Genomic DNA, 26,997 nt, shown 5'->3' with positions numbered 1-26,997 from the left:
TACGTTCCTCTTCAAGTATAAGGGAATTTCGCCTGTATCACACATCTTGCACACCAAGTGGAATACTTCTTTCGTGGCTGGCTCTGCCAAGGATATCAGTAGTTTTGATGGAAAGTCGTCTACTCTAGGAGGCTTATTTCAACTTAGGTCTTTCAGTGCACTGTAAAATTCTTCTCACAGTATCATATCCTGCATCTCATTTTCATCTGCGTCCCCTCCATTTTCTGTAACATTGAATTCAAGTTCGTTTCCATCGCATAAATCATCAATACAATCCTTCCACTTACCAGATTTCCCTTCCTTACTTGGGCCGGCCGGGGTGGCCGAGTGGTTCTGGGCGCTACAGTATGGAACCGCGCGACCGCTGCGGTCGCAGGTTCGAATCCTGCCTCGGGCATGAATGTGTGTAATGTCCTCAGGTTAGTTAGGTTTAAGTAGTTCTAAGTTCTAGGGGACTGATGACCTCAGAAGTTAAGTCCCATAGTGCTCAGAGCCATTTGAACCATTTGAACCTTCTTTACTTGGTAGTAGTTTTCCATCATAACGCTGATATTGACACACGTGTTTCTCTTTTCTCCGGAAGCCTCTTTAATATTACTGTCCGTTAGGCGTTGTCTATCTTTCCCATAGTGGCACATGCTTCTGTATCCTTGCGTTTGTTCTCTAACCATTCCTGCTCAGAGCGACGAATTGCAAAAATATGTAAACCATCGACGTGGCCCGAATCTGGAACGAATTGCGATCGTGGAAGAAAAATGCTAGAAACGAAACTTTTCAGGCAGTAACGAAACGGTACTTTGATATTAGTGAGAAACTCTTTACTCGGTAACGAATATGTACGATATGCAACAATTCTGTTGCTTTATTTTATCGAGTGAGGTGCCTTGGCGGTCGTTATACGCCTTCGTATTTATGTGACTCACATGTATGTATCCTAACACAACACTACCCGCACGAACGTTCACATACGGACGGCCACACACACACACACACACACACACACACACACATACGAGAATACGAAAGTGTACGTAAAACCACTACACGGACGATGTAGACGGTCCTCATAACATACACGAAAAACAAGTGAACATGCAAAAATACAGCGCTGAATCCAAAACAAGCAAAGCCGCGTTAAAATTTGTATGAAAGCAACTTGTGCGAAGTCTTAGAAAAGTACTGGGAACGGTACGAGAAACAAATGCAGCAAAATGAAAAGCGAGTTCCAAAAAGTAAAAAAGTTGCGAATAATGAGAGTGATCCCAAGCTGTTTTCGACTAGAACCTATACTAAAAACGAGGATACACCTGTTGCCTTGAAAATGTGTAAAATGAAGCCAAAAGCGCCGTAAGTAACGTGTACATCATATTCATACGCGTAACTGTTTCAGTGCTTACCAGAATCCCTCCCCTTTCCCTCACATTTCCAGTTTTTGAAAGAATCTAACTCCCGTGTATAAAATGTCATAACACCCGAACTATGTGCCGTCAAGTTTTGCAGGTGCATTCAGTGGTATATGTGGGTACTGTCTGCAAAACTTGTCGTGGATAGAGTTACTAGTAAAGAAGTAATACATTGGATTGGATTACACATGTCCGCTGCAGTGGACAGTTGTTAATGTCGCTTTTTGGCGTTTTCAGTCAGTCCTGAGGCAGCAGATGCGCGAGGTCCAATTCACTGGAAACTCTCTACTGATGCTATGCCCTGAGCGTATTTGCAGCCTCACGACTGACTAAAAACGCCAAAAAATCGTCCATCAATAGCTGTCCATTGCAGTGGACATGTGTACCACAGGGCTAAAATGTCATGCCTTAGGGGGTTTTATTGTATGAACAGCGAAAATGTAGTTAGCGGCAAACATTCTTCTTTTAATCATTTTGTGTGTTTGGGGGGGAGGGGGGGCCAAGTTGTCAGCTAGTAAAAGGTCTGAAATTAATTACATGTAAGTTTGTTGAAAAAGTCACAAAGTATTATCATTCTCAAATAGCGGATGAATGTAGTGTGGGTAGTTCGCACGCCATTTGTTACTCTGCCTCAAAAAATACACATGGTCTCTAACTTTAATACTTGACTTACTGAATTGAACATATACCATAAAATTATACATTTTAAGGAGTAGATTCACATAATATTAAAGTTTTCAAATTCGGTGAATAGTTATATGAAATACTGAACGTCAAATTTTCCTTGTGCCTAGAAGCCGTCAGGCAAGCAACGTGTAACTCGGATTGGGACACCAGTTAGGCAATCAGTAATACAGGTAAGTCCCCAAAACTGTAAAAGCTTGTAATTTTTACCACTTTACAGACCCAGTACTAGTGATATCTTGTCAGCAGAAGCGAAACTCATCTGATCTAACAATGTTACATCAGAGTTCACTTAAGACAGAAAAAAACATAATTGTTACCCGGTAGGTTTTCTGGTTAAAAGCGTTGTCTTTCATCCCGAGCTTATGATCGCTTTGGCATTACTTTTACTACTGTAACGCTACAGGCTGTGGGTAATATGCATACACCAATCATGAAATGTGAAGGTTAGGTTCAGTGACGTACAGCTGGCGAACGACATGGTTAAGACAGTTCCGTTAACTGGCTGTGCAACCGCTTTCAAGAAATCCTGCATCATCAAATACACCGCATGGCTACGCGTTAGCAAAGGGAATGCTAATATGACGAGATTCTGAATGTGTTTACAGCTGAATTGTATATTCACTAAAGATCACAAGAAATCACAGAAAGTAAATAGAAGTCCACTCAAGTCTCCGCGAACCATGGAATACAGATAGCCGGCCGAAGTGGCCGCGCGGTTCTGGCGCTGCAGTCTGGATCCGCGAGACCGCTACGGTCGCAGGTTCGAATCCTGCCTCGGGCATGGATGTGTGTGATGTCCTTAGGTTAGTTAGGTTTAACTAGTTCTAAGTTCTAGGGGACTAATAACCTCAGCAGTTGAGTCCCATAGTGCTCAGAGCCATTTTTGAATACAGATAGGCTATTAGTTATGTTATTGAGGTTTAGACATGATGTTTGTAATAAAATTACTTGCGAGTACATAGCCTTAACGAAACAAAAAAATACTGTCATATAATGGTTGTGCTAAGGCAAAGGGTACGCCACAGTTACACTCAAAGATTAGCCTCTGCATAAATAGTTATAATTATCTTTATTGTTTATATGTATTAGTAAGACATGTTAGCAAAATAACTTTGTCCAATTGTCATTTGAGTATAGCAGCAACCTATGAGAATAAAGAATTAAACTGTGAATTTGTGTAGTGTCCCGCAATTCCCATTCATAGTGTGAAAGATAGTACGCAGGGTGATTCAGAATTAGGTGTACACACTTCTTGGGTGCAATGCGCACGTCAGAAGAAGACTAAAACGTTAAATAAAGTTTTTGTTTGAAATTCCTTTATTTCTCAGTTACTCAGTAGAGTAGGTATCACAAGTGCAACACAAACAACACAAAATTAATTCTTCTCAGAGAGCAATGATACGAAGAGACTCGAAATTCAACACAATTACGTACTGTACGTTTGCTCTAGGACATGTTCAAAATAATGTACATGTAGACGAAGTCTGTGACGTGCTCGACGTTTTAGCGCTCTCGAAATGTTGCAGGCTCTGCTCAGCTCATTCTGGACAACGGACCCCACTGAAGCCAATTAACTAAAGGTGTGTACAAAGCAACATAAGTCAATAATCAGGCGAACACTACACGCCAAAAGCCTGTACTAGCCCATGATATAATGCCTACCGCAAACGATATTATGCATCATAACTCGGAAATAAAGCAGTTTCAGACAAATTTATCATTTTACTATGATTTTGATCCATAGGTTAAACACACGAAGTGTACACAGTTACTTCTGAGTCACCCTGCATAAAAGACAGTTTCAGCTGGCTATAGAATTACTCTGTTAATCTGTATAATAATGAAATGCAGAAGTAGCGTAGGATTATCATATGTGTTTAATGTAAAATATTTTTTTTACAACCGTAAATAATTTCAGTTGGTGATCTCGGAGTTAAACACTGATATGACTCAAATTGTGTAGGGAGAAAGCATGCATGTTCGCGAGCTTTTGTCGGCGTTCGTAGTAAGGATAAGAACTGTGGGCGGTATGAGACGCTGGTGTTAGCGTGTGATAATGTAGTCGGCAGTTTGGACTTATTCAATATTGATGCAATAGTTTGCAATTGTGAAGATGCGTTTATTCCTTTAGGTAGCTTGAACAAATGTTGCTGATCTTTCCACTAGACTGTGTGAACCCAAAAGCTGCGAGGAATTAATCGAGCTTAGCATGCCTTTGCAAGAGTGAAACACCGTCTGTGTACGAATTGTTTGCTTGCATTGCTTACAAAAAAATCATTTATTAATTGTGAACATTAGCCTCTGTATGGCCATCAACTGAGAGAACGTGTTTTGATTAAATAAAACTTAACTTCAATCTGAACCTTCGTCAGGATACATTATTGTACAAATGGACCATTCCCAGATTACTTCATAGATTCGTTGTCAAACGTGCTTTAAATTATTCCTTGACTGTTCATAGTCTGGCGTATTACGGTACTGGCCATTAAAATTGCTACACCACGAAGATGAAGTGCTACAGAAGCGAAATTTAACCGACAGCAAAAAGATGCTGTGATATGCAAATGATTAGCTTTTCAGAGCATTCACACAAGGTTGGCGCCGGTAGCGACACCTACGACGTGCTGACATGAGGAAAGTTTCCAACCGATTTCTCATACACAAACAGCAGTTGACTGGCGTTGCCTGGCGAAACGTTGTTGTGATGCCTCGTGTAAGGAGGAGAAATGCGTACCATCACGTTTCCGACTTTGATAAAGATCGGATTGTAGCCTATCACGATTGCGGCTTATCGTATCGCGACATTGCTGCTCGCGTTGGTCGAGATCCAATGACTGTTAGCAGAATATGGAATCGGTGGGTTCAGGAGGGTAATACGGAACGCCGTGATGGATCCCAACGGCCTCGTATCACTAGCAGTCGAGATGACAGGCATCTTATCCGCATGGCTGTAACGGATCGTGCAGCCACGTCTCGATCCCTGAGTCAACAGATGGGGACGTTTGCAAGACAACAACCATCTGCACGACAGTTCGACGACGTTTGTTGCAGCATGGACAATCAGCTGGGAGACCATGGCTGCGGTTACCCTCGACGCTGCATCACAGACAGGAGCGCCTGCGATGGTGTACTCAACGACGAACCTGGGTGCACGAATGGCGAAACGTCATTTTTTCGGATGAATCCAGGTTCTGTTTACAGCATCATGATGGTTGCATCCGTGTTTGGCGACATCGCGGTGAACGCACATTGGAAGCGTGTATTCATCATCGCCGTACTGGCGTATCACCCGGTATGATGGTATGGGGTGCCATTGGTTACACGTCTCGGTCATCTCTTGTTTCCACTGACTGCACTTTGAACAGTGGACATTACGTTTCAGATGTGTTACGACCCGTGGCTCTACCCTTCATTCTATCCCTGCGAAACTCTACATTTCATCAGGATAATGCACGACCGCATGTTGCAGGTCCTGTACGGGCCTATCTGGATACAGAAAATGTTCGACTGCTGCCCTGGCGAGCACATTCTCCAGATCTCTTACCAATTGAAAACTTCTGGTCAATGGTGGCCGAGCAACTGGATCGTCAGAATACGCCAGTCACTACTCTTGATGAACTGTGGTATCGTGTTGAATCTGCATGGGCAGCTGTACCTGTACACGCCATCCAAGCTTTGTTTGACTTAATGCCCAGGCGTATCAAGGCCGTTATTACGGCCAGAGTTGGTTGTTCTGGGTACTGATTTCTCAGGATCTATGCACCCAACTTGCTTGAAAATGTAATCACATGTCAGTTCTAGTATAATATATTTGTCGAATGAATACCCGTTTATCATCTGCATTTCTTCTTGATGTAGGAATTTTATTTGCCAGAAGTGTATTTATTGAATGAGGATAGGGTTCAAAGCAACGGTGTTGGTTGGTTGTTTGGGGGAAGAGACCAAACAGCGAGGTTATCGGTCAAGCAACGGTGTACGACCACACTTGTGAGAAGGGGGGACATCTAAAACGTTGTGCACTCGCCCTCAGGTAACGCTGCACTGCTGCTCACATTTCGGTTTAGTAATTTCTGTAAGTCACTGGGAGATTGTAATCCTAGTAGTGTAGACGGCCTTTATTTTTCAGAGCAAATTAGTTGTGATGAATGTACGCCGTTGCAAGTTGGCTACCATCTTTCGTTCAGAAAAGTCATGAAGAATGGATCTGTAACGTCGAGTCGTGTATTCAAAATTGAGGAGCTGGTTACAAAACCGCTGTACTGCGTAAGCACGAAATTGAGTTTGCGCCAGTGGTTCTTCTGTTTCGGAGCCATTAAGTAGCAACCGGCGGGCGCTGTTTCTGTAATTAGTTGCGCGGTTTCTCGTTTCGGAAGTCGCGGCCGACAATTGGCGGGAGATCTGCAATACGAGAGGCGCGTCTGCTGCAAGAGCAGGCCGCCTCGGAATTCTTCTTCGCGAGGGAGGAGCACTTTGCGCAGCTCCGTCTCAGGACGATGGCGGCGAGCGTTTCGCCACTAAAGAGCGCCCTTGCCCTGTGGGCGAGAAATAACGGTTAGCGAGTGAAAGCTTACCGCCGCCCTTCCAGTTGATCGCAGAGATGTGGAAAGCCGTGCGGAAGTCCTTGGCGAAGCACCGTTCGTTACAGGTCAGTGTTCTGTGAAGGGTTGCCATAAAATCCCGCTAATCGCTTTAGAATATCATAACTTAGAAACTGTTAGAGACCGATAATCGTGGTTTGTCGTAAAATGTTTAGCAGTTTCAAAATTATTTTTACCCTTTGTCCTTTTGTGAAGTTCTGTTCAAAATGGTTCAAATGGCTCTAAGCACTTTGGGACTTAACATCTGAGGTCATCAGTCCCTTAGACTTAGAACTACTTAAACCTAACTAACCTAAGGACATCACACACATCCATGCCCGAGGCAGGATTCGAACCTGCGACCGTAGCAGCAGCGTGGTTCCGGACTGAAGCGCCTCGAACCGCTCGGCCACAGCGGCCGGCAGGAGCTTCGTTGACTGACGTTGTGTTATGATTGACGCAATCACGCAGTAAGTAGTTTAATGGCGTGGCATCAGGATTCGATGTGACAGTGAGTTGAAGCACGTGTCAGTGATAGCATAGAGCATTTTGAATATTTCCTGTAACAAACTGTTTCGTGTGGTATACTAGTCCTTTCGGTTCCTATATGTTTCTCACGAATAATGTACCAATAAGAGTTGGAGAAAATAATTATAACATAGAAACGAAGCATTTATGGATCCGTCTGCTTATAACATAGGGACTACACTACTTGATGAAATATTTCTGGACATACGTATGTAATACAAAATTGGCCATTAGACGTGACGAGTGACGGACCCACCAGTGTACCAGGAGGGGCGGAGTCTTTTGTTGTGAGAAACAGTAACAGCACAATGGATCGGACAGGTGAGCTCAGTGACTTCGAACGTGGACTAATCTTTGGATGTCACCTGGCTGACAGATGCGTCTGTGACATTTCAGCCGTTCTGCAAAAGGAAGCGTAGTGTTCCGGGGCCGTTGTCGCTGTCATTAAAATTATTGTGTACTTGTGGGCTATATATGAATGTGCCAACGGCCATACCATGTTGAATACACCGGTTCTCGTCCGATCACCGAAGTTAAGCAACATCGGGCCCGGTTAGTACTTGGATGGGTGACCGCCTGGGAACTCCGGGTGCTGTTGGCTCCCCCTCTGCCCCCCCCCCAACCCTTGAACCATGGAACTTGCAGTTGGTGGGGAGGCTTGCGTGCCTCAGCGATACAGATAGCAGTACCGTAGGTGCAACCACAACGGATGGGTATCTGTTGAGAGGCCAGACAAACGCGTGGTTCATGAAGAGGGCAGCAGCCTTTTCAGTAGTTGCAGGGGCAACAGTCTGGATGATTGACTGATTTGGCCTTGTAACACTAACCAAAATTGCCTTGCTGTTCTGGTACTGCGAACGGTTGAAAGCAAGGGGAAATTACAGCCGTAATTTGTCCCGAGGGCATGCAGCTTTACTGTATAGTTAATGATGATGGCGTCCTCTCGGGTAAAATATTCCGGAGGTAAAATAGTCCCTCATTCGGATCTCCGGGCGGGGCCTACTCAAGAGGACGTCGTTATCAGGAGAAAGAAAACTGGCGTTCTACGGATCGGAGCGTAGAATGTCAGATCCCTTAATCGGGCAGGTAGCTTAGAAAATTTAAAAAGGGAAATGGAGAGGTAAAATTTAGATATAGTGGGAATTAGTGAAGTTCGCTGGCAGGAGGAACAAGACTTTTGGTCAGGCGAATACAGGGTTATAAATACAAAGTCAGATAGGGGTAATGCAGGAGTAGGTTTAATAATGAATAAAGAAATAGGAAATCGGGTAAGCTACTACAAACAGCATAGTGAACGCATTATTGTAGCCAAGATAGACACGAAACCCACGCCTACTACAATAGTACAAGTTTATATGCCAACTAGCTCTGCAGATGACGAAGAAATTGAAGAAATGAATGATGAAATAAAAGAAATTATTCAGATAGTGAAGGGCGATGAAAATTTAATAGTCATGGGTGACTGGAACTCGAGTGTAGGAAAAGGGAGAGAAGGAAACGTAGTAGGTGAATATGGATTGGGGGTAAGAAATGAAAGAGGAAGCCGCCTGGTAGAATTTTGCATAGAGCACAACTTAATCATAGCTAACACTTGGTTCAAGAATCATGAAAGAAGGTTGGTTCAAATGGTTCAAATGGCTCTGAGCACTATCGGACTTAACTTCTAAGGTCATCAGTCCCCCAGAACTTAGAACTACTTAAACCTAACTAACCTAAGGACATCACACACAGCCATGCCCGAGGCAGGATTCGAACCTGCGACCGTAGCGGCCGCGCGGTTCCAGACTGTAGCGCCTTTAACCGCTTGACCACCACGGCCGGCTGAAAGAAGGTTGTATACATGGAAGAACCCTGGATATACTGGAAGGTATCAGATAGATTATATAATGGTAAGACAAAGATTTAGGAACCAGGTTTTAAATTGTAAGACATTTCCAGGGGCAGATATGGACTTTGACCACAATCTATTGGATATGAACTGTAGATTGAAACTGAAGAAACTGCAAAAAGGTGGGAATTTAAGGAGATGGGAACTGGATAAACTGACTAAACCAGAGGTTGTACAGAGTTTCAGGGAGAGCGTAACGGAACAAATGGCAGGAATGGGGGAAAGAAATACAGTAGAAGAAGAATGGGTAGCTTTGAGGGATGAAATAGTGAAGGCAGCCGAGGATCAAGTAGGTAAAAAGACGAGGGCTAGTAGAAATCCTTGGGTAACAAAAGAAATATTGAATTTAATTGATGAAAGGAGAAAATATAAAAATGCAGTAAATGAAGCAGGCAAAAAGGAATACAAACATCTCAAAAATGAGATCGACAGGAAGTGCAAAATGGCTAAGCAGGGATGGCTAGAGGATAAATGTAAAGATGTAGAGGCTTATCTCACTAGGGGTAAAATAGATACTGCCTACAGGAAAATTAAAGAGACCTTTGGCGAAAAGAGAACCACTTGTATGAATATCAAGAGCTCAGATGGAAACCCAGTTCTAAGCAAAGAAGGGAAAGCATAAAGGTGGAAGGAGTAATGAGGGTCTATACAAGGGCGATGTACTTGAGGACAATATTATGGAAATGGAAGAGGATGTAGATGAAGATGAAACGGGAGATACGATACTGCGTGAAGAGTTTGACAGAGCACTGAAAGACCTAAGTCGAAACAAGGCCCCGGGAGTAGACAACATTCAAATAGAACTACTGACTGCCTTGGGAGAGCCAGTCCTGACAAAACTCTACCCTCTGGTGAGCAAGATGTATGAGACAGGCGAAATAGCCTCAGACTTCAAGAAGTATATAATAATTCCAATCCCAAAGAAATCAGGTGTTGACAGATGTGAAAATTACCGAACTATCAGTTTCATAAGTCACGGCTGCAAAATTCTAACACGAATTCATTACAGACGAATGTAAAAACTAGTAGAAGCCGACCTTGGGGAAGATCAGTTTGGATTCCGTAGAAATACTGGGACACGTGAGGCAATACTGACCTTACGACTTATCTTAGAAGAAAGATTAAGGAAAGGCAAACCTACGTTTCTAGCATTTGTAGACTTAGAGAAAGCTTTTGACAATGTTGACTGGAATACTCTTTCAAATTCAGAAGGTGGCAGGGGTAAAATATAGGGAACGAAAGGCTATTTACAATTTGTATAGAAACCAAATGGCAGTTATAAGAGTTGAGGGGTATGAAAGGGAAGCAGTGGTTGGGAAGGGAGTGAGACAGGGTTGTAGCCTCTCCCCGATGTTATTCAATCTGTATATTGAACAAGCAGTAAAGGAAACAAAGGAAAAATTCGGAGCAGGTATTAAAATCCAAGGAGAAGAAAAAAAAAACTTTGAGGTACGCCGAGGACTTGGAAGAGCAGTTGAACGGAATGGACAGTGTCTTGAAAGGAGGATATAAGATGAACATCAACAAAAGCTATACGAGGATAATGGAATGTGGTCGAATTAAGTCGTGTGATGTTGAGGGTATTAGATTAGGAAATAAGACACTTAAAGTAGTAAAGGAGTTTTGCTATCTGGGGAGAAAAATAACTGATGATGGTCGAAGTAGAGAGGATATAAAATGTAGACTGGCAATGGGAAGGAAAGCGTTTCTGAAGAAGAGAAATTTGTTAACATCGAGTATAGATTTAAGTGTCAGGAAGTCGTTTCTGAAAGTATTTGTACGGTGTGTAGCCATGTATGGAAGTGAAACATGGACAATAAATAGTTTGGACAAGAAGAGAATAGAAGCTTTCGAAATGTGACGTTACAGAAGAATGCTGAAGATTAGATGGGTAGATCACATAACTAATGAGGAGGTATTGAACAGAATTGGGGGGAAGAGGAGCTAGTGGCACAACTTGACTAGAAGAAGGGATCGACTGGTAGGACATAATCTGAGGCATCAAGGGATCACCAATTTAGTATTGGAGGGCAGCGTGGAGGGTAAAAATCGTAGAGGGAGACCAAGAGATGAATATACTAAGCAGATTCAGAAGGATGTAGGTTGCAGTAAGTACTGGGTGATGAAGAGGCTTGCACAGGATAGAATAGCATGGAGAGCTGCATCAAACCAGTCTGAGGACTGAAGACCACAACAACAACATATATGAATGTACACTACTGGACATTAAAATTGCTGCACCACGAAGATGACGTGCTACAGAAGCGAAATTTAACCGACAGGAAGAAGATGCTGTGATATACAAATGATTCGCTTTACAGAGCATTCACACGAGGTTGGCGCCGGTGGCGACACCTACAACGTGCTGACATGAGGAAAGTTTCCAGCCGATTTCTCATGCACAAATCCCGGGTTCGATTCTCGGCGGGGTCAGGGATTTTCTCTGCTTCGTGATGACTGGGTGTTGTGTGATGTCCTTAGGTTCGTTAGGCTTAAGAAGTTCTAAGTTCTAGGGGACTGATGATCATAGATGTTAAGTCCCATAGTGCTCAGAGCCATTTGAACTATTTGAACCATCTCATACACAAACAGCAGTTGGCCGGCGTTGCCTGGTGAAACATTGTTGTGATGCCTCGTGTAAGGAGGTGAAATGCGTACCTTCACGTTTCCGACTTTGATAAACGCCGGATTGTAGCCTATCGCGATTGCGGTTTATCGTATCCTGACATTGCTGCTCGCGTTGGTCGAGATCCAATGACTGTTTGCATAATATGGAATCGGGGGGTTCAGGAGGGTAATACGGAAGGCCGTGATGGATCCCAACGACCTCGTATCACTAGTAGTCGAGATGACGGGCATCTTATCTGCATGACTGTAACGGATCGTGCTGTCACGTCTCGGTCCCTGAGTCAACAGTTGGGGACGTTTGCAAAACAACAACCATCTGCACGAACAGTTCGACGACGTTTGCAGCAGCATGGACAATCAGCTCGGAGACCATGGCTGCGGTTACCCTCGACGCTGCATCACAGACAGGAGCGCCTGCGTTGTTGTATTCAACGATGAACCTGGGTGCACGAATGACAAAACGTCATTTTTTCGGATGAATCCAGGTTCTGCTTGCAGCATCATGATGGTTGCACCCGTGTTTGGCGACATCGCGGTGAACGCACATTGGAAGCGTGTATTCGTCGTTCCCATACTGTCGTATCACCTGGCGTGATGGTATGGAATGCCACTGTACACACGTGTCGGTCACCTCTTGTTTGCATTGACGGCACTTTGAGCAATGGACGCTACATTTCATATGTGTAACGACCCGTGGCTCTACCTTCAATCGATCCCTGCGAAACTCTGCATTTCAGCAGGATAATGCATGACCGCATGTTGCAGGTCCTGTACGGGCCTATCTGGATACAGAAAATGTTCGACTGCTGCCCTGGCCAGCACATTCTCCAGATCTCTCACCAATTGAAAACGTCTGGTCAATGGTGGCCGAGCGACTGGCTCGTCACAATACGCCAGTCACTACTCGTGATGAACTGTGGTATCGTCTTGAAGCTCCATGGGCAGCTGTACCTGTACACGCCATCCAAGCTTAGTTTGACTCAATGCCCAGGCGTATCATGGCAGTTATTACGGCCAGAGTTGGTTGTTCTGGGTACAGATTTCTCAGGATCTATGCACCCAAATTGCGTGAAAATGTAATCACATGTCAGTTCTAGTATAATATATTTGTCCAATGAATAACCGTTTATCATCTGTATTTCTTTTTGATGTAGCAATTTTAATGGCCAGTAGTGTAGTATCTGTTCCAGAAAGAACAGATAGCATTGATGAGTGTGCAGCTTGTCTAGAATAAAATGATAATTAAATCGACACCCTAGCAGCAAACAGGCGTTGATACACATCATTGGGGACATGTTGAAAATGTGTGCTCCTACAGGGAATCGAACCTGGGATCTCCTGCTTACATGGCAGACGCTCGTCCGGGACTTGGTAGCTTAATATGCCACGAGTAATGAGTGTGATTGACAAGCATCTATTAGGCGCACTACGAATGTATTGATGTAGACATGTTCTGAATGTGTGTCTCACGGGGAGCGTGCAGGGGATAAGTCCTTGCAGGCGCGCTCGGTGGCTCAGATGGATACAGCGTCTGCCGCTTAAGCAGGAGGTACCGGGTTCGAGTCCCGGTCGGGGCACACATTTCCAACATGCCCCCAGTGATGTATATCAACGCCTCTTTGCAGCTAGGGTGTCGATTTAATTATCATTTTCTTCCGGGCTGCTGAACGCATTAACAGTATATAAAATTGACCGACATATCGGCCACTATTGCAAGTGGCCATCCTCAGGGCTTTGGGCCGAACTCAGCAGAGAAGAATTTATTGGCATTCTATAGTTGTCCAAGTCAACTGCTGGTGATATGATTGCGAAGTGGAACGCGAAGGGACAACCTCAGCTAAACCAAGACCAAAACCAAGACCTCACTTACTGACAGGCATGTACAGTCGAGTGTTACGCGGCACAACATAAGCCACACATTTCTGTACTCAGTGGTAAGCGCCGGCCGCTGTGGAAGAGCGGTTCTAGGCGCTTCAGTCCGGAACGGCGCTGCTGCTACGGTCGCATGTTCGAATCCTGCATCGGGCATGGATGTGTGTGATGTCCTTAGATTAGTTAGGTTTAAGTAGTTCTAAGTTCTAGGGAACTGATGACCTCAGATGTTAAGTCCCATAGTGCTCAGAGCCAGTGCGAAGTTGCGCTTGATGTGGCGCAAAGAGTGACGCTCCTGGAAACGTGTGACTTGGACTGACCAATCATGCTAGCACTGGGGCAATCCGATGGACGTGTTTAGGGCTAGCGGGTACCTGCAGAATTTACCTGGCATGATTTGTCTGCAACAGTGACGTATGGCGGAGGCAGTGTTAAAGTAGAGGCGTGTTTTTCGGCGATGGGTTGTTGTCCCACTACTGCGCTTAAGAAAACGCTAAATACGGAAGGATGTGAACACATTAATTGCATTATCGTGTACTGCGTACAGTAGAGGAACAGTCCGGAGACGATGACTGTAGTAGCGTAATAATGCACTCTGTGATAGGGCAGTATCCGTGAGGCAACGATTTGTGGCTAACAACATGCCTGAAACGGACTTGTCTGTCCGGATTTCCGACCTGAGCCTATTGAAACATCTTTGGTATGAGTTAGAAAGTTGACCTCGCTCCAGACCCCTGCGTCCAACATGACTACCTTCCCTGCTTTCGGTTCTTGAAGAATAATCGACTGCGCTTCCTCCGCAGACACTCAAATATCTCCTTGAAAGTGTTTCCAGCTGAGTTCGAACCACCATGAAGGAGAACGGCGGACGCGCCCAATATTAATGTGCACTATTAGCTCTTTTGATCAGATTGTCTACATCAGCACAACCTGGATTCCGTGCGATGGTGGGTTCTTGAGTGTATCACTGCTAACGGACGGAATTTTGAATATGTCATGTAGCAAAGAGTTTCATATCGCTTGCTGTTACTTTCTTTTCTTACGTGCCTTTACAAGAGCTGTACAAATTTGGTTCTAAGATGGAAATAAAGTGATTTCGGATCAATGTGCTGATAGTAGTATTTTCTGCTCTGATATGCGAGTAATTTTCCCTGTAATTTCTGTAGTATCTATGTATTATATTCGAGTACAGATTTTTGGTGCATTTATTGACCCAAACAATTAAGATTTCAACATCTCAGCGTCAGTATGGAATCGATGAGTTGAACACTGAACTCGTATTCTGCATCATTGGTAGGTTAGTATTCAAATCCCTATTCCATCGACGCAAGAGATGTTTCCGCAGTGTACCTAGTCCCTTCAGGTGAATGCAGGTCAGATTCCCTTCAATTATAATCCTTCTTTTTATGTAGTCTGATTCTAACTACACTCCTGGAAATTGAAATAAGAACACCGTGAATTCATTGTCCCAGGAAGGGGAAACTTTATTGACACATTCCTGGGGTCAGATACATCACATGATCACACTGACAGAACCACAGGCACATAGACACAGGCAACAGAGCATGCACAATGTCGGCACTAGTACAGTGTATATCCACCTTTCGCAGCAATGCAGGCTGCTATTATCCCATGGAGACGATCGTAGAGATTCTGGATGTTGTCCTGTGGAACGGCTTGCCATGCCATTTCCACCTGGCGCCTCAGTTGGACCAGCGTTCGTGCTGGACGTGCAGACCGCGTGAGACGACGCTTCATCCAGTCCCAAACATGCTCAATGGGGGACAGATCCAGAGATCTTGCTGGCCAGGGTAGTTGACTTACACCTTCTAGAGCACGTTGGGTGGCACGGGATACATGCGGACGTGCATTGTCCTGTTGGAACAGCAAGTTCCCTTGCCGGTCTAGGAATGGTAGAACGATGGGTTCGATGACGGTTTGGATGTACCGTGCACTATTCAGTGTCCCCTCGACGATCACCAGTGGTGTACGACCAGTGTAGGAGATCGCTCCCCACACCCTGATGCCGGGTGTTGGCCCTGTGTGCCTCGATCGTATGCAGTCCTGATTGCGGCGCTCACCTGCACGGCGCCAAACACGCATACGACCATCATTGGCACCAAGGCAGAAGCGACTCTCATCGCTGAAGACGACACGTCTCCATTCGTCCCTCCATTCACGCCTGTCGCGACACCACTGGAGGCGGGCTGCACGATGTTGGGGCGTGAGCGGAAGACGGCCTAACGGTGTGCGGGACCGTAGCCCAGCTTCATGGAGACGGTTGCGAATGGTCCTCGCCGATACCCCAGGAGCAACAGTGTCCCTAATTTGCTGGGAAGTGGCGGTGCGGTCCCCTACGGCACTGCGTAGGATCCTACGGTCTTGGCGTGCATCCGTGCGTCGCTGCGGTCCGGTCCCAGGTCGACGGGCACGTGCACCTTCCGCCGACCACTGGCGACAACATCGATGTACTGTGGAGACCTCACGCCCCACGTGTTGAGCAATTCGGCGGTACGTCCACCCGGCCTCCCGCATGCCAACTATACGCCCTCGCTCAAAGTCCGTCAACTGCACATACGGTTCACGTCCACGCTGTCGCGGCATGCTACCAGTGTTAAAGACTGCGATGGAGCTCCGTATGCCACGGCAAACTGGCTGACACTGACGGCGGCGGTGCACAAATGCTGCGCAGCTAGCGCCATTCGACGGCCAACACCGCGGTTCCTGGTGTGTCCGCTGTGCCGTGCGTGTGATCATTGCTTGTACAGCCCTCTCGCAGTGTCCGGAGCAAGTATGGTGGGTCTGACACACCGGTGTCAATGTGTTCTTTTTTCCATTTCCAGGAGTGTATAATGCAGTAATAGCTATCGATAAAGCATACAATAAACTAAAATAAAATAAAACTCTGAGATTTTTCCCTCAGGACTGGAACAATATAGAAACATGCAGTTTGTTTTAAAATACGTGTGCACTGGTTTTAAGTGCGTGACAGAGATGGCAGCACTATAGAGCACACAGAACTCAAAAATGGTTCAAATGGCTCTGAGCACTATGGGACTCAACTGCCGTGGTCATAAGTCCCCTAGAACTTAGAACTACTTAAACCTAACTAACCTAAGGACAGCACACAACACCCAGCCATCACGAGGCAGAGAAAATCCCTGACCCCGCCGGGAATCGAACCCGGGAACCCGGGCGTGGGAAGCGAGAACGCTACCGCACGACCACGAGATGCGGGCACACACAGAACTCTAGCAGCAGTGACGGAAAAGAGGACTGGTTATGATACTTTTAAAAAAAGCGTGTAATCATTCGTTTTATCCATTTGCGTTTTGTGACACCGATTGAAATTCATCGCCAGCTGAGTGTGACCTGTGTTGATGGTGGGATAGATATGTCTAATGTGTTTTCACGGGTGCGACAGTTCAAAGAAGGTAGAACATTGTGTGACAACAAACCAAGACTGTTTTGCTCCGCACCAGCTCGTTTGACGACACAGTGCGCACAATCCTGATTAAAGGCCTGAATATGTGAAATGTGTCCTCCAGGTGGGTGCCACGAACGCAGGCGGACGGCCATAAGGCTGCTCCCGTGGCATTTTGCTAGCTAATGTTGATGGGTGATGATGGCATGAAAGGGACTTTCTTTTCGTCGATTGTGACAATTTACGGGACATGAATGCCGTGTTTCCTTCCTAAAACGAAGTGCCAATCAGTTCAATGGAAGCACGTACACTGAATCGGTAATAAAAAAATTTCGTTTAACTGCTGGTGGCCGTGATCTGGGACAGAGATAGCGTAATACGTACTCATTGCGTTCCAGAGCGCATTACGGTGACAGGTTCATCCTATCAAAATGTTTTGGAAAACAATATCCTTCCAGAATCGCATGAGAAACGGCCGTAAAAGGGTGTACGTGTGCCATTTCACCAAGACAGTGCACCAGAGCATAGGGCTAAAGCGACGCCGCAGTTTCATCGTGGCAACAACTTTGACGCGATTTCTCATGATTCCTACTCACGTGACTTGGCTCCTAGCGACTTCTAGCTGTTTCCAAAGGTGAGAGACATTCTCTGTGGTCGCACATTCACTAGCTGTGCCATTATTGCACCAGAGGTTTTCCAGTGATCAAACCTAAAGAAGCCTTCGCAGCGGCCACGATTATGGTATCGACACAGTGAAAAATGTCTAGTACTGCAGGGAGATTACGCCTAGAAGTGACAAAAGTTTCACAGTTTTCGTGTGATTGGTTTGTGAGAAAAAGAAATCAGTGGTACTGTAATTTTAATGCACCTCGTAGTGATATCTCGATCTGTGGTGTTTAATGAACTTCGTCCAACCGATTATCGTAGAATACCAGTATGAAACACTCTATAACCGACAAGGAAATGAGTAATTATCAATGGAGTGACCAAGTGATTCAGTCGTCATCATCGCGAGTGCCCCAAGGTGACCGTCGAGTTTAAGAACCCCATTCGACAGGAGAGAAGATCGTCAACAGCGTCAAATGACCTTTCCTCTAAAACAACGAGTTTTATGATGTGATGATTCACAACCCCCCCCCCCCCCCCTCCCATTCCCCATTCTCTCCCTCTCTCCCTCCAGCTTCTTATGATCACCTACTGGAGGTGAAATTTTTCTTCTGCACAGCTACACAGACTAATTCCAACAAGGCGAGACACGTCAAAGGAAAGTGTTTTGATCATCTCACCTACTTAGGCGACAAGCTTACTCTACTCTCGTCCAGTCTATGCACTATATTTTATTTCTTGCGTTTTTGTCCATTTGTCATTTGAAATGAAGGAAGATGAAGGTTATACATCCAGTCCACGATTCGGTTATTAGAAACTCTGCGCAGGGACGGTTGGATGAATAAGCAACCTTGTTCTTCGCGAAAATGCAGTAACGACATTTTCGTCAAGCAATTTAGGGAACCCATTGGACCGCCGAAGGTGGACTGAAACTAGAGTCGTCTCAGTGCGGGTCCAGTGTCATTCCATTGCGCCACCTCCTCGGTGAAATCGAAGAAGTGACGTAACGGTTATCTAATTACGGCCTCATGTACATAATCAACAGACCGTTGGAATACATGCAGAGAAGCAGTCACACTAATGACACGAAATATACGGTCCAGTCACATTGTTTTGACAATCTGTCAAAAGCCTGGATAACCAACTTTTGCAGAGTGGGAGAGAGTCCGTGACGTTCTGGAAGTACCTACAGGGATGTAGAGCCATGCCGACTACAGAACTGTGGTTAGGTTTATCGGTTTAGTATCCATGGCGCGAACAGCCCGGTAGAGGTGGGCCCACAGATTGTCGACTGGGTTTAAGTCCAAGGAGTTTGGTGGCCGGGGGAGACTAGTAAACGCATCATGGTGCTCTTCGAACCATGCACGTACATAGCGAGCCGTGGCGGCACATTGCATTGTCTTGCTGGTAGATGCCATCGTGCCGAGGAGAAAACAAGCTGCAAGCAGGCGCTGCGTATTATTTGTGATAATTTAAGCACAGAAATAAAGTAGCAATGTTTTAACTAATGGAACTGTGGTTAACAAAAGCCATATCTCATTTTTTTAATTTTTACAAGATAATAACAAAATTAAAATCAATAAAAAATGTTTCAGTATTGAAGGCTGTTTCTTACAAAACTCCATTCTTGGCATGAGATGTTGCCAAGTTTACTGTAGAACTCCCTGTGCCGTTGAGGAAAAATGGCAACGTCTTCAACAGGTCTTTCTGTTTTGCATTGATTCGCTGGTCTTTCACGTGAATTACGACAGCCCTTGCCTCTTTTGAAAACATAGAAATTTTTCCATTCTTTATTTCAGAGTAAATTTTAATAGCTGTTTGAGATGGATGAGTATTAAATATTTCGCTCACACTGCATTTGAAGATCTTACATTCCTACATTAAAAACAATGCTTCAACAGCACATTAAAATCAGTTTTATGGCTTGCAGTTACATGTAATGGGATCAAAGTTTTTTCTGACTCGTCTGTCTTGTGTAAATCTTGCAGAACAAAAGCCTTGGTCACAATTCTCCTACCATATGTCGTATAGTAATGAATATTTAAAACATTTTCTCCATGATTTGGCACTTGGGATGGTAACACTCATCTTCACAAGACTTTCCGCAAACGTGACGTCATTTTGACGTCCCACGCAATATCGACAGACAATCGATGCGATAGGCGCCATATATATATATATAGAGGGTGTTACAAAAAGGTACGGCCAAACTTTCAGGAAACATTCCTCACACACAAATAAAGAAAAGATGTTATGTGGACATGTGTCCGGAAACGCTTAATTTCCATGTTAGAGCTCATTTTAGTTTCGTCCACCTACGCTCAATAGAGCACGTTATCATGATTTCATACGGGATACACTTCCTATGCTGGTAGAACATGTGCCTTTACAAGTACGACACAACATGTGGTTCATGCACGATGGAGCTCCTGCACATTTCAGTAGAAGTGTTCTTGTGCTTCTCAACAACAGAGTCGGTGACCGATGGATTGGTAGAGCCGGACCAATCCCATGGCCTCCACGCTCTCCTGACCTCAACCCTCTTGACTTTCATTTATGGGGGCATTTGAAATCTCTTGTCTACGCAAACCCGGTACCAAATGTAGGGACTCTTCGTGCTCGTATTGTGGACGGCTGTGATACAATACGCCATTCTCCAGGGCTGCATCAGCGCATCAGGGATTCCATGCGACGGAGGGTGGATGCATGTATCCTCGCTAACGGATGACACTTTGAACATTTCCTGTAACAAAGTGTTTCAAGTCACGCTGGTACATTCTGTTGCTGTGCGTTTCCATTCCATGATTAATGTGATTTGAAGAGAAGCAATAAAATGAGATCTAACATGGAAAGTAAGCGTTTCCGGACACATGTCCACATAACATATTTTCTTTCTTTGCGTGTGTGGAATGTTTCCTGAAAGTTTGGCCGTACCTTTTTGTAACACCATATATATATATATATATATATATATATATATATATATATATATATATATATATATAATGTGTGTGTGTATAAGCATTGGTGAGAGATTCTCGAATTTTCTTATAAATGTAATACAAGTATCTTCTCCTGTCATATTCTCTGTTATTTACTTTTTCGACTGATTAGAGATAAAAGGATGAAATAAATATTTGGCGATTTCCAGTGTGGTTAGGGAGGAACCTAAAGAGAACAGCTTAAAATGCTGCGAATGAAACGAGGAACAATAACATTCATATTCTTCCTTGTCACAAAATCGACAGCAATTCCTGCGGATGTTGATGTTCCATGTGACGTCTGAATGAAGTCACTTTATAGAAAGTCTTGTAAGGTGTTATTGCACTGGAAACAGGTCTAGGGGCGTACTACAGAATACTGAGAACACAATTGTGAAAGCCGGCCGGAGTGGCCGAGCGGTTCTAGGCGCTACAATCTGGAACCGCGCAACCGCTACGGTCGCAGGTTCGAATCCTGCCTCGGGCATGGATGTGTGTGATGTCCTTAGATTAGTTAGGTTTAAGTAGTTCTAGGGGACTGATGACCTCAGAAGTTAAGTCCCATAGTGCTCAGAGCCATTTGAACCACAATTGTGATACACTTCATTGTGACAACTTCAGTGCAATTTCTACCGCTTTTCTTTGTGCAACTATTAACTATGACTATTACCGATATTTAGAAATACCAGTTAAGTTTTAGAAGCGCGAAGGGCTTTTCATCTGTTTGTAAATACTGTTCTGACACGGTGAATGCATATAATCGGTACCTCCTGTGGTGTTATAATTTATCGAGTTTGCGTCAATTATTCGCATAAGGCACAGAATAAATATTGCTGCTGAAGATAATTACTTTCACGGGTGACGTCTTTGCAGTTTTCGCGTATTATCTTTGACGACAAAGGAATGAAACTTTGCCGCGGAACAAAGCAGCGTGCCACAAAATAATGACTTTTAAGTATTAGTTTTGCCGTATAGAAATTTATGTAAGTACCAAATGGCTGAAGCTGTACAAGAGCAAAACAATTCATACAAACAATGAGGATAGTAAGTACGAACCGCTGTCAGTAGCTGCTTCAGGAGGATTCTTTGAAAACGACGATCGTTAGAACAGGAGGGCGTTGATTTACAGTCGGAGCTGTACAAAGCGGCAGCGATGAGTACGCGTCACGGCAACAAAGCGGTATGCGGTGACCGTTTCCGAGCCTTGAGAAGAGCTGAAAGAGCCGATGACGTCAGGCGTTCGTCATTTCGCCGAGCCGGACAGACTCATAGGGACCGAAAGGTTAGCACGACTGTCATTTTTCCTATTATTATAAAGAAATATTTAATTCGACCTAGTTAAAATAATATGTCATACATGTACTTTGCTTTCTTAACGTCGGTAATACGATAGCTACAAAATACTGTAATGTAGCAGTGATTGGTGTTGCCACCATATAAAAAGCGTCTGAATATCCATTACATCCAAGGATAATTTCTCTTAGAGGCTGCAAGAAAACATCAAAAGAAGGATAATGAATCTGAGTATGGAAATACGGGATTTACTTGAGTAAACACTGCTTGCACTGTGCGGCTGGTCACGGCGGAGGTTCGAGTCCTCCCTCGGGCATGGGTGTGTGTGTGTTTGTCCTTAGGATAATTTCGGTTAAATATTGTGTAAGCTTAGGGACCGATGACCTTCGCAGTTAAGTCCCATAAGATTTCACACACATCTGAACATTTTTGAACTGCTTGCGTAGACGATAACTGAAAGACTATCAGTTGAATCTTTCAAAAAAGTTCAAATGTGTGTGAAATCTTATGGGAATTAGCTGCTAAGGCCATCAGTCCCTAAGCTTACACACTACTTAACCCAAATTATCCTAAGGACAAACACAGACACTCATGCCCGAGGGAGGACTGGAACCTCCGCCGAGACCAGCCGCACAGTGCATGACTGCAGCGCCTTGGACCGCTCGGCTAATCCCGCGCGGCAGTTGAATCTTTCCTCGTGTTTCGTGATTCTATCAAGAACGATACCCATTAGTAAGGTGAAACAACTCAAGGCATACATTAAGAAAACGGGGATAGAGGGCTATTCGCTTATAAATAACACGTCTTTTTGGTACGGTATGTTATACTAAAGTGGCAGGAAGTGCGATAAAAGGTTTATAAAACCTCTACGATATATATTTATATTCGTACCGTGCACCAGCTGTGTACTGCTGTTGAGCTGTTTTTACAGTAGTTGATTATTTTTTTAAAATGCCAGGTGTAGAAGTATGAAACCGGACTGTGGTTGCAATAATTCCACGTCTGTTGTCTGAAACTGATAAACAATACTTTATTCTAAATTATCTCCATTGCTATTTATACATTTCTCCCTCCTCTTCGGCAGGCTATAAATGCCACGCCAAAAAGCAGTCCTGCTTTTGAAGCGAACCAGTCAGCGAGCCATTTTTGTACATTTTCATACGAATTGAAGCGTTGTTCAGCGAGAGCGTGTCCCAGTGATGCAGGTAGATGGTAACCGGACGGAGCCAAGCCTGGAGAATAAGCTGCGTGCCCTGGTATTTCGCAACTGAACGATTCGATCGTTTCCTGGACCCGTTTTGCTGTGTGTGACGGGGCGTTGTCATGGAGAAATATGACTCTGTGTTGCCTTTTTCAATACTCCGGTCGTTTTTCACGTGATGCTCGATTTAAATCGTTCATTTGCTTTTGGTAGTGATCAGTGTTAACGGTTCCACCAGGTTTTAGCAGCTCATAATAGATAACACTCCTCTGACCTCATCAAACACAGAGCATTGTCTTCTTTCCAAAGCGATTTGGTCTTGCAGTGGATCTCGGTGGTTTGCCTCAATTCGCCCATGATTTACGACGCTTAGAATTCTCAAAATATATCCATTTTTCATCACCTGACACTATTCGACGTAGAAAGGCTTCCATTTGTATCTGGCGAGCAGCATTCCACAAGTGGTCGTTCGATTTGCTTGCTGTCTTTCATTCAGTTCTTGCAGAACCCATTTTCCCAGTTTCTGCATCTTTCCTATATCTTTCACCGCAAGACAAACGGCTTTCGGCGTTACATTCAATTGTTCCGCGATGTCCTGTTGAGTTTGAGTATCATCTTCATGCAATAAGGTCTGCAATTCGTTGTCTTCGAACTTTTTCGGTGGTTTACCGCGCTCGCCGTTTCTCACGTCAAAATCACCACTTCTGAATTTTTTCAACCACTCGGATCACAGCGTTTTCCAAAGAGCACGTTTGTCGAAGGCTTCGACAAGCATTCGACGCGATTCTGCAGCAGTTTTCTTCTAATGATAACAGAAAACCAATGTCGTCGTAGTTTGTAGGCACAAAACTCTACATGTTTACGGGGTTGAAACAGATACCGATGTATGGAAGTTGGGTTACTGTGTGTTGACATACGTCGTCAGGCGTTAAAAGAAGCAGATGGTGCTGCAGACTCGATCTCACGGGCCCTACACCGACGGCTAGTACCATCTTTAGGGAAATTCCGGTTTCATACTTCTACACCTGGTATTTCTCTTATTAATCCGTGATTGACTATAGTAATTGTGCATCGAAATCTTTATTTTACCCATCCAATAAATTCTCGTAATGAAAACTCACTGTTCTATTTTTGTTTCGAAATATGATAAGGGATGTGAGGATGTGACGTCGGTTGACGCTTGTTCGTACGTCATTGGTCAAAGTCGACAACTATGATTGGAGTTTGCAAATTATCCTAAAAGGAAAGTAACTCTTAGAAACTTAATCTGTAAAATCTGTTAGCAATATACTACCAACAAATAGCATACTATTATCTGTACTTTCGCAAGCTAAATAAGACCTAACAATTTAGCACGAAAGCCACTACTATATTTTACTGTTTCTTCAGTTACAATCAGTAGCAGCCGTTCAGCTTCTGCTGGTAGTTTAACATTTGCATGAGGACGTAGGTATTTTTGAAGAATATAATTACCTACATCTTTTAAAAACGAGCAAGAATGAAACATGTTATCTTAGTTTGTCACAAATATTTGACTGTTTTTCGGTAATATATAGTGATTTCTGAGGAGGTGGTTAGGGTGGGATCTAGCAGCTCACTTTAGAGAGGTGAGATTCAAGCAAACTACAGGCGATTACCGGTTCATTTCTGGAAGAGCTTCGTCGCGGTGACTGATAGGAGTAGCTGTTTGAAATCGTCTCGATCGGTGCCGACAACTTTTTCAGTGAAGACACTCTTCAACGCATTATTGAAAGCAAAGGTTGCTAACGACCTGAAACAAGTACATATCGGTCTAAAGCTCATTCATTTCAATGTTCGGTCAACATTTCCAGGAAGACATATATATTCTACAAAATCACTTACTATCATTATTTTCACTTCAAGAACATTCCGCAGTTTAAAATATACACATTCCTTCGTGACTTCGCATTATGGATACTCCGTAGAAATTAAGCCTAACTTCACAGATCGTGATGGTTATAACAGTACACTGCAGAAGCTATTCTGTGGACTGAAAGAGGCAATACATTACAATTTGCATTAAACGTTTGCTCAGAGAGACATGTGCGCTTTAAATTATACAAAACGACCCAATTATTAGATTTCGGCTTATAACTAAGAATACCTTGAATGTGTATCTTGAAGCTCTACTTTAGGTAATTTCTGTATGGCAAATATGGAATATGGCTTCAAGTGAAAACTTCGTTGCTTTGTATGATTAATGGAACCTCTCCTCAGTTTTAAAGCTTTGTTCTACCAACATTGGAAAAATACGGTATAATTTGTTCATCTTATTGAAGTATACAAATCAAAGAAACCATGACTTGATAATTTTCTCATGTATTGGTAACCTATTTATGCTTCGGTTGCTTGATAATAATTCTATGGAACTTTTGTATCAGAACTTGCGTAACGGAATATTGATAGCTGTGTTTATGACAGATGCATTTCGCTCTTTTATTTCGCGTAGCGCGTAGGCTCGTAATTATATCATTCTTTTAAACAACTGGGTTGGAAACTGCTCTCAGGCCATTTTAATCTGTTAGAGTATGTCGATGAATATGAGCAGGACAAAAAGGTAATCTATTTTTACATAAAATTCAAACAAATACATGGTTAACAAGGTTCTATTTTTAATCAGTGATTTAATCAGCCTCGTTATCAACAACCTTTTTGCCAATAAAAATCAATTGGTTTTTGAACAAAGTACGAGGGTTGTTTTTTAAGTAAGGGTCGTCTTTATTTTTAAAAAAAGATACAAATACTTTTGTAAAAAAACTTTTATTTTCTGATTCTACACACTTTTACCTATTTTTCTACGTAGTTGCCTTGTTTATTTAAGCACTTGTCATACCGTACAACTAAGTTTTTAATTCCCTCTTCAAAGAATTCGGCCGCCTGCTCCGACAGCCAAGAGCTCACGGCCGCTTTCACTTCATCGTGTCATTGAAGCGCTGTCCGCCAAGATGGTGTTTCAGGTACCGGAAAAGGTGAAAATCGCTAGGAGCAAGGTCGGGGCTGTACGGTGCATGGTCCAAAACTTCCCAGCCAAAAGAATCAATCAAATCCCGAGTCTTTTGAGAGGTGTGAGGCCTAGCGTTATCGTGCAGGAGCAAAACTCCTTTTGTCAGTATGCCGCGCCTTTTGTTTTGAATTGCTCTGCGGAGCTTCTTTAGAGTTGCACAGTAGGCATCTGAGTTGATTGTCGTTCCTCGTGGCATAAAGTCCACTAGGAAAACACCGCGCCGGTCCCAGAACACAGTTGCCATAATCTTGCGCTTTGACAGCGTCTGTTTGGCTTTGACCTTGACGGGTGAGGTTGTGTGTCGCCATTCCATCGATTGTCGCTTGCTTTCGGGAGTGATATGGGATACCCATGTTTCATCTCCAGTGACAATTTGACTCAACATGTCATCCCCTTCTTCCTCGTAACGAATCAAAAAGTCCAATGAAGTGGCAAATCTCTTCCCTTTGTGGTCCTCTGTGAGGAGTCTGGGTACCCACCGAGAACACAGTTTCTTAAAGTTTAGATTTTCAGACACAATTTTGTACAAAACCAATCTTGAAACTTTGGAAATTCCAAAGAGTGGAAATTGTGAATCTTCTGTCCTCACGAATCTTTGTTTCGACTGCAGCCACCAAATCAACAGTGATCACAGAGGGCCGGCCTGAGCGTTCTTCGTCACGGAAGTTTTGACGGCCATTTTTAAACTCTCTAACCCATTGTCGCACTTTACCTTCACTCATTGCATTCGAGCCATAAACTTCTGTTAACTGACGATGAATTTCTGCAGCTGATAGGCTTCTCGCGGTCAAAAAACGTATCACTGACCGTATCTCACACGCGGCGGGCGATTCAATAATCGTAAACATTATAAAGTAGCACAGCGATGCGTATACGTCAGCTAC

The 26,997-nt window shown here is 43.9% G+C and overlaps 1 protein-coding gene and 1 non-coding gene across 2 annotated transcripts in view; both read left to right on the top strand.

The window, feature by feature from the left end:
- The window catches only part of LOC126199713 (uncharacterized), a 626,550-nt gene that overhangs the window by 427,785 nt on the left and 171,768 nt on the right, over nucleotides 1-26,997 (top strand). The window lies entirely within an intron of this gene.
- On the top strand, nucleotides 7,678-7,796 carry LOC126199718 (5S ribosomal RNA). Its single transcript, XR_007540166.1, has one exon. It is a non-coding gene; the product is annotated as a 5S ribosomal RNA (ribosomal RNA).

This window comes from Schistocerca nitens, chromosome 8, assembly GCF_023898315.1.
Source record: "Schistocerca nitens isolate TAMUIC-IGC-003100 chromosome 8, iqSchNite1.1, whole genome shotgun sequence".
Lineage (NCBI taxonomy): Eukaryota > Metazoa > Arthropoda > Insecta > Orthoptera > Acrididae > Schistocerca > Schistocerca nitens.
This window is presented reverse-complemented; position numbering and strand designations above follow the sequence as displayed.